Consider the following 19,671-nt stretch of genomic DNA (forward strand, 5'->3'; position numbering starts at 1 on the left):
CTAATGATCATGCAGGCAAAACAACAAAATAAGAATGGAAGAGAAATAGAATGAAAGGAACTCAACCACCTCAGTTATGTTAGTGGCCATCTCATTCCTCCATGAAGAGCATTCATCTCCCTTTTGTGCTTTAAAAAAAACATCAGCAAAGCGACAACACCAAACTTAAATATTTGCTTGTCCTTAAGCAAAGAAGAACTGAAAATAAAATAATAATAAGATGAAAGAATAATAAAAGGATAAAAGAACGAGAGAGAATTAAGATTGAGGGTGGATAATTTGAATTTAGGCGTTGAGGTGTTTAATTTGGGCGTCGCATGCGATGCGTACGCATAAGGCACGCGTACGCATGGGTTGCGTTAAGTTCAGATGACACGTACGCATCAGGGACGCTGATGAGCGGATAATTTATACGCTTTTTGGCATTGTTTTTGTATGTTTTTAGTAGAATCTAGTTACTTTTAGGGATGTTTTCATTAGTTTTTATGTTAAATTCACATTTCTGGACTTTACTATGAGTTTGTGTATTTTTCTGTGATTTCAGGTATTTTCTAGCTGAAATTGAGGGACTTGAGCAAAAATCAGATTCAGAGGTTGAAGAAGGACTGCTGATGCTGTTGGATTCTGACCTCCCTGTACTCAAAGTGGATTTTCTGGGGCTACAGAACTCAAAATGGTGCGCTTCCAATTGCGTTGGAAAGTAGACATCCAGGGCTTTCCAGAAATATATAATAGTCCATATTTTGGCCGAGTTTAGACGATGTAAAAGGGCGTTCAACGCCAGTTCTACGCTGCTATCTGGAGTTAAATGCTAGAAACACGTCACAAGCCAGAGTTGAATGCCAGAAATACGTTACAAACTGGCGTTGAACTCCAAGATTGACCTCTACACATGTAACATTCAAGCTCAGCCCAAGCACACACCAAGTGGGCCCCGGAAGTGGATTTATGCATCAATTACTTACTTCTGTAAACCCTAGTAACTAGTTTATTATAAATATGACTTTTTACTATTGTATTAGACATCTTTGATCAGTTTTATGCTATCTTAGACTTTCATGGGGGCTGGCCATTCGGCCATGCCTAAACCATTATCACTTATGTATTTTCATACGGTAGAGTTTCTGCACTCCATAGATTAAGGTGTGGAGCTCTGGTGTTCCTCAAAGATTAATGCAAAGTACTACTATTTTTCTATTCAATTCAACTTATTCCGCTTCTAAGATATTCATTCGCACCTCAACCTGAATGTGATGAACGTGACAATCATTATTATTCCCTATGAATGTGTGCCTGACAACCACTTCCGTTCTACCTTAGATTGAATGAGTATCTCTTGGATCTCTTAATCAGAATCTTCGTGGTATAAGCTAGATTGATGGCGGCATTCATGAGAGTCCAGAAAGTCTAAACCTTGTCTGTGGTATTCCGAGTAGGACTCTGGGATTGAATGACTGTGACGAACTTCAAACTCGCGAGTTCTGGGCGTAGTGACAGACGCAAAAGGAGGGTGAATCCTATTCCAGTATGATCGAGAACCTCAGATGATTAGTCGTGCTGTGACAGAGCATTTGGACCATTTTCACAAGAGGATGGGATGCAGCCATTGACAAGGGTGATTCCTCCAGACGATTAGCCATGCAGTGACAGCGCATCGGACCATTTTCCAGAGAGGATAAAAAGTAGCCATTGACAACGGTGATGTCCTTACATAAAGCCAGCCATGGAAAGGAGTAAGATTGATTGGATTAAGACAGCAGGAAAGCAGAGGTTCAGAGGAACGAATGCATCTCTATACGCTTATCTGAATTTCTAACCAATGAATTACATAAGTATTTCTATCCTTATTTTTTATTTATTATTAATATTCTAAAACTCCATAACTATTTGATATCCGCCTGACTGAGATTTACAAGGTGACCATAGCTTGCTTCAAGCCGACAATCTCCATGGGATCGACCCTTACTCACGTAAGGTTTATTACTTGGACGACCCAGTGCACTTGCTGGTTAGTTGTATCGAAGTTGTGAATGAAAAACAATTTATTAAGGCGTGCGTACAGAGTTTCTGGCGCCGTTGCCTGAGATCACAATTTCATGCACCAAGTTTTTGGCGCCGTTGCCGGGGATTGTTCGAGTTTGGACAACTGACGGTTCATCTTGTTGCTTAGATTGGGTAATTTTCTTCTTATTTTCAAAAAGTTTTCAAAAAAAATTTTTCAAAAATCTTTCAAAAATTTTCTCCTTTGTTTTCGAAAAAAAATTAAAAAAAAATGTTTTAAAAAAATATATTTTTCTTCAGAATTTTTAAGAATGAATTCTAGTGTTTCATGATGATTTGTTGAATCCTGGCTGGCTGTGAAGCCATGTCCAAATTCCTTTGGACTGAGGATTCAACTAATCACTTCAATGCATGTAATGGCATACTAAAGCTTGGCTGGCTATTAAGCCATGCCTAACCCTCAGATTGGAGCTTTAGACTAAAGAGCACAAGATTCCTGGAATTCATATGAAAAATTTTGGAATCCTTATTTTTCTTTTTCACATTAATTTTCCAAAAATCCAAAAAAAAAATAAAAAAATCATAAAAATAAAAAATATTTCATGTTTCTTGTTTGAGTCTTGAGTCAAGTTGAAAGTTTGGTGTCAATTGCATATTCATCTTGCATTTTTTGAAAAATTCATGCATTCATAGTGTTCTTCATGATCTTCAAGTTGTTCTTGGTAAGTCTTCTTGTTTGATCTTGATGTTTTCATGTTTTGTGTCTTTTCTTGTTTTTCATATGCATTCTTGCATTCATAGTGTCTATACATGAAAAATTTTTAAGTTTGGTGTCTTGCATGTTTTCTTTGCATTAAAAAATTTTCAAAAATAAGTTCTTGATGTTCATCTTGACATTCAAGGTGTTCTTGGTGTTCATCTTGACATTCATAGCATTCTTGCATGCATTCATTGTTTTGATCCAAAATTTTCATGCATTGAGTCTTTTTCATGTTTTTCCCTCTCATCATTAAAAATTCAAAAAAAATAAAAAAAAAATATCTTTCCCTTTTTCACTCATAAATTTCGAAAATTTAAGTTGACTTTTTCAAAACTTTTTAAAATCTAGTTGTTTTTATGAGTCAAATCAAATTTTCAATTTAAAAATCTTATCTTTTTCAAAATCTTTTTCAAAAATCAAATTTTTTTCATTTTTCTTATTTATTTTTGAAAATTTTAAAAATATTTTTCAAAAATCTTTTTCTTATCTTTATCTCCTAATTTTCGAAAATAACATCATCAATTAATGTTTTGATTCAAATATTTCAAGTTTGTTACTTGCTTGTTAAGAAAGATTCAAACTTTGAGTTCTAGAATCATATCTTGTGATTTCTTGTGAATCAAGTCATTAATTGTGATTTTAAAAAATCAAATCTTTTTCAAAACTAATTTCAATCATATATTTTCAAAAATATCTCTTTATCTTATCTTTTTCAAAATTTGATTTTAAAATATCCTTTCTAACTTCTTATCTTCTTATCTTTTCAAAATTGATTTTCAAATTTGTTTCAACTAACTAGCTAACTTTTTGTTTGTTTCTTATCTTTTTCAAAACTACCTAACTAACTCTCTCTCTCTAATTTTCGAAAATATCTTCCCTCTTTTTCAAAATTTCTTTTTAATTAACTAATTATTTTAATTTTTTATTTTAATTTTCAAAAAATCACTAACCTTTTTCAAAAACTATTTTCAAAAATCACTAACTCTTTTTCAAAAATAATTTTCTAAAATTCTCCTTCTCTCTCATCCCACATCTCTGCTCTCCTTACCCTTGTGTTTCTTTCTTTACATTACATTCTTTTCTTCTTCTACTCACACAGGGGAACCTCTATACCTGTGGTAAAAAGGATCCCTATTATTATTTTTCTGTCCCTCTTTTTCATATGAGCAGGAGCAAGGACAAGAACATTCTTGTTGAAGCAGATCCAAAACCTGAAAGGACTCTGAAGAGGAAACTAAGAGAAGCTAAATTACAACAATCCAGCAAGCACCTTTCAGAAATTTTCGAACAAGAAGAGGAGATGGCAGCCGAAAATAATAATAATGCAAGGAGGATGCTTGGTGACTTTACTGCACCTAATTCCAATTTACATGGAAGAAGCATCTCCATTCCTGCCATTGGAGCAAACAATTTTGAGCTGAAACCTCAATTAGTTTCTCTGATGCAGCAGAACTGCAAGTTTCATGGACTTCTATCTGAAGATCCTTTTCAGTTCTTAACTGAATTCTTGCATATCTGTGATACTGTTAAGACTAATGGAGTAGATCCTAAAGTCTACAGGCTCATGCTTTTCCCTTTTGCTGTGAGAGACAGAGCTAGAGTGTGGTTGGACTCTCAACCCAAAGATAGCCTGAACTCTTGGGATAAGCTGGTCACAGCTTTCTTAGCCAAGTTCTTTCCTCCTCAAAAGCTTAGTAAGCTTAGAGTGGACGTTCAAACCTTCAGATAGAAAGAAGGTGAATCCCTCTATGAAGCTTGGGAGAGATACAAGCAACTGACCAAAAAGTGTCCTTCTGACATGCTTTCAGAATGGATCATCCTGGATATATTCTATGATGGTCTGTCTGAATTAGCTAAAATGTCATTGGATACTTCTGCAGGTGGATCCATTCACTTAAAGAAAACACCTGTAGAAGCTCAAGAACTCATTGACATGGTTGCTAATAACCAGTTCATGTACACTTCCTAGAGGAATCTTGTGAGTAATGGGACGCCTATGAAGAAGGAAGTTCTTGAAATTGATACTCTGAATGCCATATTAACTCAGAATAAAATATTGACTCAGCAAGTCAATATGATTTCTCAGAGTCTGAATGGAATGCAAGCTACATCCAACAGTACTCAAGAGGCTTCTTATGAAGAAGAAGCTTATGATCCTGAGAACCCTGCAATAGCAGAGGTAAATTACATGGGTGAACCATATGGAAGTACCTATAATCCATCATGGAGAAATCACCCAAATCTCTTATGGAAGGATCAACAAAAGCCTCAACAAAGCTTTAATAATGGTGGAAGAAACAGGTTTAACAATAGTAAACCTTTTCCATCATCCACTCAGCAACAGACAGAGAACTCTGAACAAAATACCTCTAATTTAGCAAACTTAGTCTCTGATCTATCTAAGGCCACTGTGAGTTTCATGAATGAAACAAGGTCCTCCATTAGAAATTTGGAGGCACAAGTGGGCCAGCTGAGTAAAAGGATCACTGAAATCCCTCCTAGTACTCTCCCAAGCAATACAGAAGAAAATCCAAAAGGAGAGTGCAAGGCCATTGATATAGCAATCATGGCCGAACCTGGAGAGGAAGGGGAGGACGTAAATTCCAGTGAGGAGGACCTCCTGGGACGTCCAGTGATCAATAAGGAGTTTTCCTCTGAGGAACCAAAGGAATCTGAGACTCATCTAGAGAACATAGAGATTCCATTGAACCTCCTTATGCCATTCATGAGCTCTGATGAGTATTCCTCTTCTGAAGAGAATGAGGATGTTACTGAAGAGCAAGCTGCCAAGTTTCTTGGTGCAATCATGAAGCTGAATGCCAAATTATTTGGTATTGAGACTTGGGAAGATGAACCTCCCTTGTTCACCAATGAACTAAGTGTCTGGATCAACTGACATTGCCTCAGAAGAAACAGGATCCTGAAAAGTTCGTAATACCTTGTACCATAGGCAACATGATCTTTGAAAAGGCTCTGTGTGACCTTGGTTCAGGGATAAACCTCATGCCCCTCTCTGTAATAGAGAAACTGGGAATCTTTGGGGTGCAAGCTACTAAAATCTCATTAGAGATGGCAGACAATTCAAGAAAACAGGCTTATGGACAAGTAGAGGACGTGTTAGTAAAGGTTGAAGGCCTTTACATCCTTGCTGATTTCATAATCCTTGATACTGGGAAGGATGAGGATGAATCCATCATCCTTGGAAGACCTTTCCTAGCCACAGCAAGAGCTGTGATTAATGTTGACAGAGGTGAATTAGTCCTCCAATTGAATGAGGACTCCCTTGTGTTTACAACTCAAGGTTACCCTTCTTTAAACATGGAAAAGAGGCACAGGAAGCTTCTCTCAAAACAGAGTCAACCAGAGCCCCCACAGTCAAACTCTAAGTTTGGTGTTGGAAAGTCTCAACAATGCTCTGAACATTTGTGAGGCTCCATGAGAGCCCACTGTCAAGCTATTGACATTAAAGAAGCGCTTATTGGGAGGCAACCCAATTTTTATTTATCTAATTTTATTTTTCTTGTTCTTTCATGTTTTATTAGGTTCATGATCATGTGGAGTCACAAAATAAATATAAAAATTGAAAAGGGAATCGAAAACAGCAGAAGAAAAATCACACCCTGGAGGAAGACCTTACTGGCGTTTAAACGCCAGTAAGAAGTATCTGGCTGGCGTTCAACGCCAGAACAGAGCATGGTTCTGGGGCTGAACGCCCAAAATGGGCAGCATCTGGGCATTTGAATGCCAGAATTGTACCCTGGAGAAGAGCTGGCGCTGAACGCCTAGAACAAGCATGGTTCTGGCGTTCAACGCCAGAAATGGGCAACAAATGGGCGTTCAACGCCCAGAACAAGCACCAATCTGGCGCTGAACGCCCAGAGTTGTGTGCAAGGGCATTTTGCATGCCTAATTTGGTGCAAGGTTGTAAATCCTTGAACACCTCAGGATCTGTGGACCCTACAGGATCACCTCAGGATCTGTGGACCCCACAGGATCCCCACCTACCTCCACTCACTCCTTCTCACCCCTCTTTCACACAATCCCATAAACACTCTTCCCCAAAACTCTTAACCAATCACCTCAATCTCTCTTCCCTGTAACCACTTCACCACTCACATCCATCCACTCTTCCCCATAAACCTACCTCATAAACCCCACCTACCTTCAAAATTCAAAATCAATTTCCCACCCAAAACCCACCCTTATGGCCGAACTTTACCCCCCTCCCTTCCCTATATAAAGCCCTCCATTTTTCTTCATTTTCACACAACACAACCCTTTCTTCCCCTTCTTGGCCGAATACACCCCTCCCCCCTCTCCTCCATATTTTCTTCCTCTTCTTCATCTATTCTTTCTTCTCTTGCTCGAGGGCGAGCAATATTCTAAGTTTGGTGTGGTAAAAGCATAAGCTTTTTATTTTTCCATTACCATTGATGGCACCCAAGACCGGAGAATCCTCTAGAAAAGGGAAAGGGAAGACAAAAGCTTCCACCTCCAAGTCATGGAAGATGGAAAGATTCATCTCCAAAGCTCATCAAGACCACTTCTATGATGTTGTGGTCAAGAAGAAGGTGATCCCCGAGGTCCCTTTCAAGCTCAAAAAGAATGAGTATCCGGAGATCCGACATGAAATCCAAAGAAGAGGTTGGGAAGTTCTAACAAATCCCATCCAACAAGTCGGCATCCTAATGGTTCAAGAGTTCTATGCCAATGCATGGATCACTAGGAACCATGATCAAAGTAAGAACACAAACCCAAAGAATTATATTACAATGGTTCGGGGGGAAATACTTAGATTTTAGTCCGGAAAATGTGAGGTTGGCGTTTAACTTGCCTATGATGCAAGGAGATGCACGCCCCTACACTAGAAGGGTCAACTTTAATCAAAGGTTGGACCAAGTCCTCATGGACATATGTGTGGAAGGAGCTCAATGGAAGATTGACTCCAAAGGCAAGCCGGTTCAATTAAGAAGACTGGACCTCAAGCCTGTGGCTAGAGGATGGTTGGAGTTCATCCAACGCTCCATCATCCCCACTAGCAACCGATCTGAAGTTACTGTGGATCGGGCCATCATGATTCATAGCATCATGATTGGAGAGGAAGTAGAAGTTCATGAAGTCATCTCCCTTGAATTCTACAAAATAGCCGAAAAGCCCTCTCCTGGGGCAAGGCTAGCTTTTCCTCATCTTATTTGCCATCTATGTTACTCAGCTAGAGCTTTCATAGAAGAAGACATTCCCATTGAGGAAGAGAAGCCCATCACTAAGAAAAGGATGGAGCAAGCAAGAGAGCCCATTCATGGATCTCAAGAGACGCATGAAGCTCATCACCATGAGATCCCGGAGATGCCTCAAATGTATTTTCCTCCACAAAACTATTGGGAGCAAATCAACACCTCCCTAGGAGAATTAAGTTCCAACATGGGACAATTAAGGGTGGAACATCAAGAGCACTCCATCATCCTTCATGAAATAAGAGAAGATCAAAAAGCAATGAGGGAGGAGCAACAAAGACAAGGAAGAGACATAGAAGAGCTCAAGGACATCATTGGTTCCTCAAGAAGGAAACGCCACCATCACTAAGGTGGACTCATTCCTTGTTCTTACATTCTCTGTTTTTCGTTTTCTCTATGTTAAGTGCTTATCCATGTTTGTGTCTTCATTACATGATCATTAGTATTTAGTAACTTTGTCTTAAAGTTATGAATGTCCTATGAATCCATCACCTCTCTTAAATGAAAACTGTTTTAATTCAAAAGAACAAGAAGTACATGAGTTTTGAATTTATCCTTGAACTTAGTTTAATTATATTGATGTGGTGACAATGCTTCTTGTTTTCTGAATGAATGCTTGAACAGTGCATATGTCTTTTGAAGTTGTTGTTTAAGAATGTTAAATATGTTGGCTCTTGAAAGAATGATGATAAGGAGACATGTTATTTGATAATCTGAAAAATCATAAAAATGATTCTTGAAGCAAGAAAAAGCAGCAAAGAACAAAGCTTGCAAAAAAAAATAGCGAAAAAAATAGAAAGAAGAAAAAAAATAAAAATAAAAAGCAAGCAGAAAAAGCCAAAAGCTCTTAAAACCAAGAGGCAAGAGCAAAAAGCCAATAACCCTTAAAACCAAAAGGCAAGGGTAAATAAAAAGGATCCCAAGGCTTTGAGCATCAGTGGATAGGAGGGCCTAAAGGAATAAAATCTTGGCCTAAGCGGCTAAACCAAGCTGTCCCTAACCATGTGCTCTTGGTGTGAAGGTGTCAAGTGAAAACTTGAGACTGAGCGGTTAAAGTCAAGGTCCAAAGCAAAAGAAGAGTGTGCTTAAGAACCCTGGACACCTCTAATTGGGGACTTTAGCAAAGATGAGTCACAATCTGAAAAGGTTTACCCAATTATGTGTCTGTGGCATTTATGTATCCGGTGGTAATACTGGAAAACAAAGTGCTTAGGTTCACGACCAAGACTCATAAAATAGATGTGTTCAAGAATCATCATACTGAACTAGGAGAATCAATAACACTATCTGAACTCTGAGTTCCTATAGATGCTAATCATTCTGAACTTCAATGGATAAAGTGAGATGCCAAAACTATTCAAGAGGCAAAAAGCTACAAGTCCCGCTCATTTAATTGGAGCTATGTTTCATTGATAGTTTGGAATTTATAGTATATTCTCTTCTTTTTATCCTATTTTATTTTCGGTTGCTTGGGGACAAGCAACAATTTAAGTTTTGTGTTGTGATGAGCGGATAATTTATACGCTTTTTGGCATTGTTTTTAGTATGTTTTTAGTAGAATCTAGTTACTTTTAGGGATGTTTTTATTAGTTTTTATGTTAAATTCACATTTCTGGACTTTACTATGAGTTTGTGTGCTTTTCTGTGATTTCAGGTATTTTCTGGCTGAAATTGAGGGACTTGAGCAAAAATCAGATTCAGAGGTTGAAGAAGGACTGCTGATGCTGTTGGATTCTGACCTCCCTGCACTCAAAGTAGATTTTCTGGAGCTATAGAACTCAACATGGCGCGCTTCCAATTGAGTTGGAAAGTCGACATCTAGGGCTTTCCAGCAATATATAATAGTCCATACTTTGGCCGAGTTTAGACGATGTAAAAGGGTGTTGAACGCCAGTTCTACGTTGCTGTCTGGAGTTAAACGCCAGAAACACGTCACAAGCCAGAGTTGAACGCCAAAAATACGTTACAAACTGGCGTTCAACTCCAAGATTGACCTCTACACGTGTAACATTCAAGTTCAGCCCAAGCACACACCAAGTGGGCCCCGGAAGTGGATTTATGCATCAATTACTTACTTCTGTAAACCCTAGTAACTAGTTTATTATAAATAGGACTTTTTACTATTGGATTAGATATCTTTGATCAGTTTTATGCTATCTTAGACTTTCATGGGGGCTGGCCATTCGGCCATGCCTGAACCATTATCACTTATGTATTTTCATACGGTAGAGTTTCTGCACTCCATAGATTAAGGTGTGGAGCTCTGCTGTTCCTCAAAGATTAATACAAAGTACTACTGTTTTTCTATTCAATTCAACTTATTCCGCTTCTAAGATATTCATTCACACCTCAACCTGAATGTGATGAACGTGACAATCATCATCATTCCCTATGAACGCGTGTCTGACAACCACTTCCGTTCTACCTTAGATTGAATGAGTATCTCTTGGATCTCTTAATCAGAATCTTCGTGGTATAAGCTAGATTGATGGCGGCATTCATGAGAGTCCGAAAAGTCTAAACCTTGTCTGTGGTATTCCGAGTAGGACTCTGGGATTGAATGACTGTGACAAACTTCAAACTCGCGAGTGCTGGGCATAGTGACAGACGCAAAAGGAGGGTGAATCCTATTCCAATATGATCGAGAACCTCAGATGATTAGCCGTGCTGTGACAGAGCATTTGGACCATTTTCACAAGAGGATGGGATGCAGCCATTGACAAGGGTGATGCCTCCAGACGATTAGCCATGCAGAGACAGCGCATCGGACCATTTTCCAGAGAGGATAAAAAGTAGCCATTGACAACGGTGATGTCCTTACATAAAGCCAGCCATGGAAAGGAGTAAGATTGATTGGATGAAGACAGCAGAAAAGCAGAGGTTCAGAGGAACGAATGCATCTCTATACGCTTATCTGAAATTCTAACCAATGAATTACATAAGTATTTCTATCCTTATTTTCTATTTATTATTAATATTCGAAAACTCCATAACTATTTGATATCCGCCTGACTGAGATTTACAAGGTGACCATAGCTTGCTTCAAGCCGACAATCTCCGTGGGATCGACCCTTACTCACGTAAGGTTTATTACTTGGACGACCCAGTGCACTTGCTGGTTAGTTGTATCGAAGTTGTGAATGAAAAACGATTTATTAAGACGTGCGTACAGAGTTTCTGGCGCCGTTGCCTGAGATCACAATTTCGTGCACCAGACGCGTACGCGTGGACTTAGTTTTGTGCGAATCGCGCGAAGCCGGCCGCGCGCACGCACAACTCTCTGCTCGCGTGGTCTGGGAATCAAAATTACAGATGACGCGTGCGCGTCATGCACGCGCACGCGTGGATGGCCAATTGGGGAAAGGACGCGCACGCGTCAGGGACGCGTACGCATGGTGGAACTTGTGCTCCCAGCACCACTCCAGCCCCACACCATCACAACTTTCTGCCATGTACCCATTTACGTCGATTTTTCAAGGTCACGCGTATGCGTCAGGGATGCGCACGCGTAGGTGGCCATTTGCGCAAACGATAATTCAGAGATAGGATCCAAAATGTCATCAAGTACCTCAGCTTCCAGTACTTCTTGAACAAGTGGTTCAACAACATCAGTTCTCATACACCCTTCAGAATCATTAGGGTGCTTGAGAGCTTCAAAAACATTAAGGATCACCTATTCTTCATTGACCCTCAGGGTTAATTCACCCTTTTGCACATCAATCAGAGCTCTACCTATAGCTAAAAAGGGTTTACCAAGAATAATAGAGGATTTTACATCCTCTTCCATGTCTAATATAACAAAATCAGCAGGAAAAATAAAGGGTCCTACTTTCACAAGTAAATCCTCAACAACACCCACAGGTAATTTAATAGAAAGATCAGCAAGATGAAGAGAAATACGAGTGGGTTTTACCTCCTCAATTTGAAGCTTTTTCATCACTGAAAGTGGCATGAGATTGATGCTAGCTCCAAGATCACATAAAGCTCTCTGGATGGTGACATCTCCAATGGTGCAAGAATTCACAAAGCTCCCTGGATCTTGCATTTTCTCAGGAACTTGATGTTGAATAATAGCACTGCATTTCTTGGTTAACACCACGGTTTTTTGCTCCTTCCAATTCCTCTTGTTAGTCAACAATTCTTTCATAAATTTAGCATAAAGGGGCATTTTCTCAAGAGCCTCTGCAAAAGGAATGTTGATCTATAGCTTCTTGAAGACATCTAAAAATTTAGAGAACTGCTTTTCTTTGGAAGCCTTCTAAAGTCTCTGAGGATATGGCATTTTTGGCTTGTATTCAGGAGCCTTTGGCAATATAGGATACATGTCAAGAGAGTCAGGGAACGGGTTGTCTGCACATTTTGGAGGGGTGTGCTTCACTTCTTCCTTCTTCTCCTCTGGAGCTTTCTTTTCAACTAGCTCTTCATTTGCCCTTGTCTCAGAGCCAGCTGTTTTACCACTTCTCAATTGAATAACCTTGCAATCTTCTCTTGGGTTCACCACTGTATCACCTGGAAATGTACTTGCAGACCTCTCATGTATTTGCTTGCTCAGTTGGCCCATTTTCACCTCTATGTTTCTAATGGAGGCTCTGGTTTCCTGCATAAAACTCCTCATCATCTCCCAGTTAGAATATTCTTGAGATTTAGAGTTTGCTTGCTGAGGTGGTTATTGCTGCCGAGACTGAAATTGGCGGTTATTGTGATTGTTCTGTTGGAAGCCGCCCTGAGAATTATTGTTGAAATTCTGAGGTCTCTGAGGTTAGTCCCTCCACCCAAATTTTGGGTGATTTCTCCATCCCTGATTGCATGTCTTAGAAACGGATCATTGTTGGAATTTCTAGGACCACTCCTCATGTAATTGACCTGTTCAGAAGAGGATTGAGCATAATCATAATTATCATTTTGCACAAAATTACCTGTCATGTCATAAGGGATCTCTTGAGGTGAGTTTTGGGTGTTGATAGCTGAGACTTGCATGCCATCCATCTGTTGAGTAAGTAGACTTATTTGCTGAGACATAAGCTTATTCTGAGCAAGAAGAGCATTAAGGGTTTCTACTTCCATAACACCCTTCTTCTGAGGAGCCTCAGAGTTCACAGGATTCATGTTAGATGAGTATAAATATTGGTTGCTAGCAGCCAATTCAATCAGCTCAATAGTCTCCTCTGGTGTCTTCTTTTTGTGCAATGAACCACTTGTAGAATTATCTAAGCACATCTTGGACATTTCACCCAAGCCTTCATAAAAGATGTCTAGTTGGGTCCATTTAGAGAACATGTCCGGAGGGCATTGCCTAATCAGTAGCTTGTACCTCTCCCAAGCTTCATAAAGAGTTTCACCATCCCTCTGCCTGAAGGTCTGAATCTCCACCCTAAGCTTAGTCAGCTTCTTTGGTGGAAAAAATTTAGTAAGAAACTCAGTAACAACCTTGTCCTAAGTATTCAAACTCTCCATGGGATGTGAATCTAGCCATAGCTTTGCTTCATCCCTCAGAGCAAACGGAAAGAGCATAAGTTTGTGCACCTCTGGATTCACACCATTTGTCTTTACAGTATCACAAATCTGCAGAAAGTTAGAAATAAATTGATTTGGGTCTTCGTGGAGAAGACCATGATACTGGCAGTTTTGTTGCACCAGGGTGACCAATTGTGGCTTCAACTCAAAGTTGTTCGCAATTATAGGAGGCACCACAATGCTTTTTCCATAAAAATCTGCAGTAAGAGCAAAGTAAGAGCCAAGCACTCTCCTTTGTTCTTCGTTCCCATTCGGATTTGCCACATTGGTATTAACAACATTATTGTTATCCATAGTGGATTCTGCAGGCTTGCAAAGTCTTACTTGTTGTAAACGTCGCCTACAAGTTCTTTCAGGTTCTGGATCAAAGTCTAACAGAGGTTCCTTGTTTCTGTTCCTGCGTATAAACAAACAGGTAACACAAAAAGATGGGATTCTCTACGTCAGAATGTAGAGAAGTCCCAGTGAGGTATCTTGTGTAAAATAATAAACTAAAAATACTAAATAAAATAAATAAATAAATTTCGAAAATAATAACTGAAATTGGACAGAAATTTTCGAAAATTTTCAGGAAAAATAAACAAGAAAATTAAAATAAAATTAACTAGACAACACCAAACTTAATTTCAGAAATTAAGGAAAAATATTAGCGCTATTTATTAAAAAAATTTTTGAAAATACTAAGCAAAAATTAAAAAAAAAAATTAAAACTAAAACGCCTAATCTAAGCAATCAAATAACTGATAGTTGTTAATCACTATCAATCCCCGGCAACGGCGCCAAAAACTTAGTGCGAAATTATGGTCCACAAACTAACCGGCAAGTGCACCGGGTCGTACCAAGTAATACCTCAGGTGAGTGAGGGTCGATCCCACGAGGATTGAAGGACTAAGCAACAATGGTTGATTAATATGCTTAGTTAGACAAGAAGAAAATAGTGTTTTGGTGTTCATAAGACATTAAACAATATAAAGAATATTAAAAGAGCAAGTAAATAAGTTGGGAATAAAGTATGGAGAAGGCAGTTAAGGTTTCAGAGTTATCTATTTTCTGGATTGACTTTTCTTATTAATTTATTTTAATCATGCAAGATTTAATTCATGGCAAACTATATGTGACTAGACCCTAATTCCTTAGACCTTTTTAGTCTACTCTAAAATTCATCAACAGCCAATTCCTTGGTCAATTAATTCCAATTAGGGGTGAAGTTCAATTCTAGTTATATGCCACAGAAATCCTAATTACCCAAATATAAGAGGATTATATGTCACGTATCCTGTTAAATCCAGATAATTAAAATTTAGGAGAAATTGTTTTCAAGCTATTGTTCAAGTAAAGAGCTTTTCCAAGTTATACAAGAACATAATTAGAAAGAGGGTCATATTTCCGTTCCACCCAAATTCATAGAATAAAGAACGAAAACAATTTTTGAATTATAAATCAAAACATGAATTAAAATAGAAAAATAATAAAATCAATCCATATAATAGACAGAGCTCATAACCTTAACAGTGGAGGTTTAGTTGCTCATGGCGAAGGAAAAATAAGGATTCTGATAAAATGTATTTTGGTAGTTTGGAATGGAATAATGTTGTTCTGGAACCCCCTGTTAGAATTCCTTTTTATATCTAATCCTAATTAATTTAAAATCTATCTTCTTAAAACTAAAATAATATATTTTCCTATTTTTAAATCAAATAGTGTTCAAATCAGAATTAATTAAAGCAGTCAGCATGTCTTCAATTTGATGGATGGGGACCACTTGCTTCATAGGGTCCACGCCTAACTTTGAGTGGGCATAACCATTCTTGTGTGAATCTTCCTTGAGTCTTTGCTGTCTCTTGGCTCTAATCTGTGTTTCTGGGCCGAAAACTGGGTCGAAACTCGGCCTGAAATCGCCCCTAGCATTTTTTGTGTTTTCTGTATATCGCGCATGTCACGCGTACGCGTCAGTCACGCATACGCGTCAATGGCCTTTTTCGCGTGTCACGCGTACGCGTCAGGTACGCGCACACGTCGCTGAGCAACTTTGCTTTTCACGCGTACGCGTCAGGCACGCGCACGCGTCGCTCCTCGCTGGTCAGCTCCTTGGTTTCTTCTCTTTCTCTACAGAAACTCCATTAAATTCATCCGAATGCTACCTAAAATAAACAAAAATTGCACAAGACACAAAGTAGCATCCACAATGGCTGAAAGATAATAAATTCTTGATAAAACTTAACAAATTAAATACAAATTCACTAGGAAAAGATAGGAAAGATGCTCACGCATCAACAACTAACAAAGAAACGAAAAAGGAAAATTATTCACAATATTCACAATAACCAATAATAAGGCACACATTTGCAATTTCCCGGCAACGGCGCCATTTTAATGATCGAATTTTTGCTAGTAAAGAATTCACAATAAATCCTCGTTGCTAGTATAGTTTCTAAACCAACAAAGAATCCTTTCATGCAAAAAATTCGTTTGTCACTAAAGCAAACCCAATAAAATTAAACCGAAGTATTTAAACCTCGCGTCGTCTCTCAAGAAATTGCAGGGAGGTGTACTTATAATTGGTTATGGAAAAGTATCTTTTTGGGGTTTTGAATAAGGAACAAGAAAAGTAAATTGCAAGAATTAAACTAATAGCTAATAAAGCTCTCGGCAAGGTATGAGAATTAGAAGTCCTATCCTAGCTATCCTTATCAATTGTGACATCAATTGTCCATTGCTCCCACTTAGTTAACCTCTAACTATGAAAGAAAGTCAAGTGGATGAATCAATTTGATTTTTCAAGTCCTAGTCAACTCCTAAGGAAAGACTAGCTTTAGAGGGATCCAAATCAACTAGCAACTTTCAATTATCAATCAACAAGGAAGTTTGATAACTCAAGAGTCTCTAATTACTCAACCAAAGCGAAGAATATAAAAATCTAACTTAAAATCCTACCAAGCATTTTATCAAACACTTGGAAGGCACAACATAAAAGCATATAAAAGCAATAAGAGATAATAAAATCCAAACAACCAATTGAAAGTATCAATAACATAAATTGAAGAAAGCAATCATAAATATGAAATACCTCAAATTGCATTAAATAGAAAATCAAATCTAACATGAGAATTCATAAACTAAATTGGAGAATAAATAAATCAACAAGGGAAGATAGATAAACTAAAGTAGTAGAATAATTAAAAGTAGAAGAGAAGCTAAATTGAATTAAAGTAAAAATCTGAAATTGAAAATAACTAAACCTAAATATCCTAATACCTAGAGAGAGGAGAGAGCCTCTCTCTAAAAACTACATCTAAAACCTAAAAAATTATGTGAATAAATGTTGTGTGAATGAATGAATGATTCTTCCACTCTGCAGCCTCTAATATGTGTTTTCTGGGCCGAAAACTGGGTCCAAAACCAGCCCAAAATCACCCCCAGCGCTTTCTGCAATTTCTGCACGTGGCGTATGTCATGCGTACGCGTCGTCCCCGCGTACGCGTCGTCCACGCGTACGTGTCGCTTGAGAAAAATCCTTGTCACGCGTACGCGTCTCTTGCCTTCTGCGCCAGTCACGCATACGCGTCGTCCACGCGTACGCGTCGCTACCAGCTTCTCAAAACTTCATTTTCTTGTGTTCCTTCCACTTTTGCATGTTTTCTTTCCATCCTCTAAGTCATTCCTGCCCTATAAATCCTGAAAACACTTAACAAACATATCACGACATCGAATGGTAATAAGAGGGGATTAAAATTAGCAAATTCAAGGCCAAAGAAACATGTTTTCAATCATAGCACAAAATTAGGAAGGAAAATATAAAACATGCGAATTATATGAATAAGTATGAGTTTAGTAGATAAAATCCACTCAATTAATCACAAGATAAACTATAAAATAGTGGTTTATCAGTAACCAAAAGATTGGAATGGGCCTTTGCTCCTCCGTTTTGATCATAAAATATTTAGAAAGTATTAGCTTTGTATTAGAAGAAACTTCCATTTTGTTGCAATTGATAGTTCTGAAATATATTTCAAGAATTCTCGTTGATATTGCCGAAGCAAAATACAACTACTGCTCTACCTTCATGCCTAATCCTTTTGAAGTTGTAATAACTGGTCTACATAGTTATAGGTTTGTAATATTTTTTGTTAGGTTTGTAACATAGTTTATTATTTTTTAAGAGAAATTTGTGTATCAATATTTTGAGTTTAATGAAATATCTCATTTTGTAGTAACTAATTTTAGTATATTTATATTATGCATAATAATAACTATTGTTGGAAAAAATATGTACTTGATTCTAGAAAAAAGATAGTTCGTTGCTTCTAAGAAAATGAGCATAATATAATTAAAAAAGTCTTAAGATTTTAGCGGCAATAGTAATGACAACTAAAAGTGAATAATATTACAATTTTAGAATTATTTTTAGTGGCCATATAAATTGCCGGTAAAATGAGTTTTGGCGGCAATAGTAATGGCCACTAAAAGTGAATAACATTGCAATCTTAGACTTATTTTTGGTGGTCATATAAATTGTCAAGAAAATGGCCGCTAAAAATTATATACTTTTTGCAGCCATTAAAACCGTTTTTACTAGCAAATATTATAATTATTGCTGCTAAAATCTTTTAACGACAAAGCATAAGACGGCTAATGTCTAATTGTCGCTAAAAGCAAAATAAATGGCCGCTAAAAGTGATTTTTTTTTGTAGTGTGTCTAGTATAATTCTACATAATATAATAAATTCCGTACAGGAACGAATACACAGTACATGAATTCATATGTAAAATATTTTATGGGAGAAGTATATCAATAATGATAAAATCAAAACTGATCATCTATCACATAATCAATAAATTCATGTACTATAGTTCCAAAAGACAAAGGTTACGTATTTTGCCTCCGCTGAAGGTCTTGTGACAATATCTTGCTTTTTTGCATTTTATGAGAAAAATGAAAAAAAAAAAAATACTAACGACTGATTGATCGCTGAGTATCAAGACGTTACCCTCCAATTCCCCCTAAAAAAATTGACATTGTTGAATCTAAATAGGGATGCTTTTAAATACCTTAGCATTTTCTGTGTTACCCGATAATAAGCCATTTTGGATAACATATTTTTAATTAAGTAGAAGGATAGACTAAAGGAATTACTTATTTGAGATAAAAAAATTATTTTAAAGACGATAAAAAATTTACTTAAAATAATCTAAAATTATTTTATTTTGTATTTTTTAATTATTGTTAGACTAATTGAGTAATGAGTAGTATTAGATGTAATAAGCCAAGTGTATAATTATAAATGTTAAATATAAAATATTATGGATGTAAGTAAAATAACGTTAAGTTATTATCTCCCTAATGTTATGGTTAAAATATTTTCAAAATACAACTAAGAAAAACAAAATTAATTTTCACTCAAAACAAAAACAACTTAAAGTATATATTGCTTGAAAGTGATCAAACCTTTCATAACAATCAGTAACAATATTAAACTTTAATTTGTCTAAGTTTAAAAGTGATCAAACTCATACATTAGTTTGTAGTTCATGTAAGCTTTTGATCAACACACCATGCACCATCATAAACAGTTGAAGGTGCAAATGCAGACAGCCGTTGGACGCCTAAAGAAGCCAAGGCATTTTCCGGTAGCTCCCTGGCCAAGGTGCTTAAGAGCACAAGCATTGGTACACCATTGTTTATCGCACCCTCCTCCTGGCATATGCAACTTATCTTCACATCTTTTCTGCTGCAATGATGAGCAATTGTCCGCAACACCACCACTACCACCACCATCTTTGTTACACACTTCACTACTTGTCACCGTAATCATAAGAGCACCTATGTAGTATGTATATATGTAATACATGTCAATGTTCATGTGCTTTAAAATTTGGAACTTTTAGTATTAGATGGTTGTTCATATTCAATTTACAGTGAACAATATCATGGGTATAGCTAGAAATGGTTTCGCGAGGTAGACAATGACTTTTGTAAATAATGTGAACAATAAGTTCTAAAATTGACCCAATAAAATAAAAAAATACTCCACCCTCAAATTACTTCCTAAACTTTAACATTAGGATAACCATATGCACACCTAATGAATTGAACTCCAGCCATTGTTAACTATGCATGAGTAAATAGAATCAAAAGGAATAACCATCTAATTAAAAATAATG

The 19,671-nt window shown here is 37.3% G+C and overlaps 1 non-coding gene across 1 annotated transcript; it reads right to left on the bottom strand.

Moving 5' to 3' along the window:
* Nucleotides 1-4,457: 4,457 nt before the first annotated feature.
* Nucleotides 4,458-4,565, bottom strand: LOC148567000 (small nucleolar RNA R71). Its single transcript, XR_015882722.1, has one exon. It is a non-coding gene; the product is annotated as a small nucleolar RNA R71 (small nucleolar RNA).
* Between the last annotated feature and the right edge of the window lie 15,106 nt (nucleotides 4,566-19,671).

This window comes from Arachis ipaensis, chromosome B4, assembly GCF_059453495.1.
Source record: "Arachis ipaensis isolate K30076 ecotype BB chromosome B4, ASM5945349v1, whole genome shotgun sequence".
NCBI classification, from domain to species: Eukaryota; Viridiplantae; Streptophyta; class Magnoliopsida; order Fabales; family Fabaceae; genus Arachis; species Arachis ipaensis.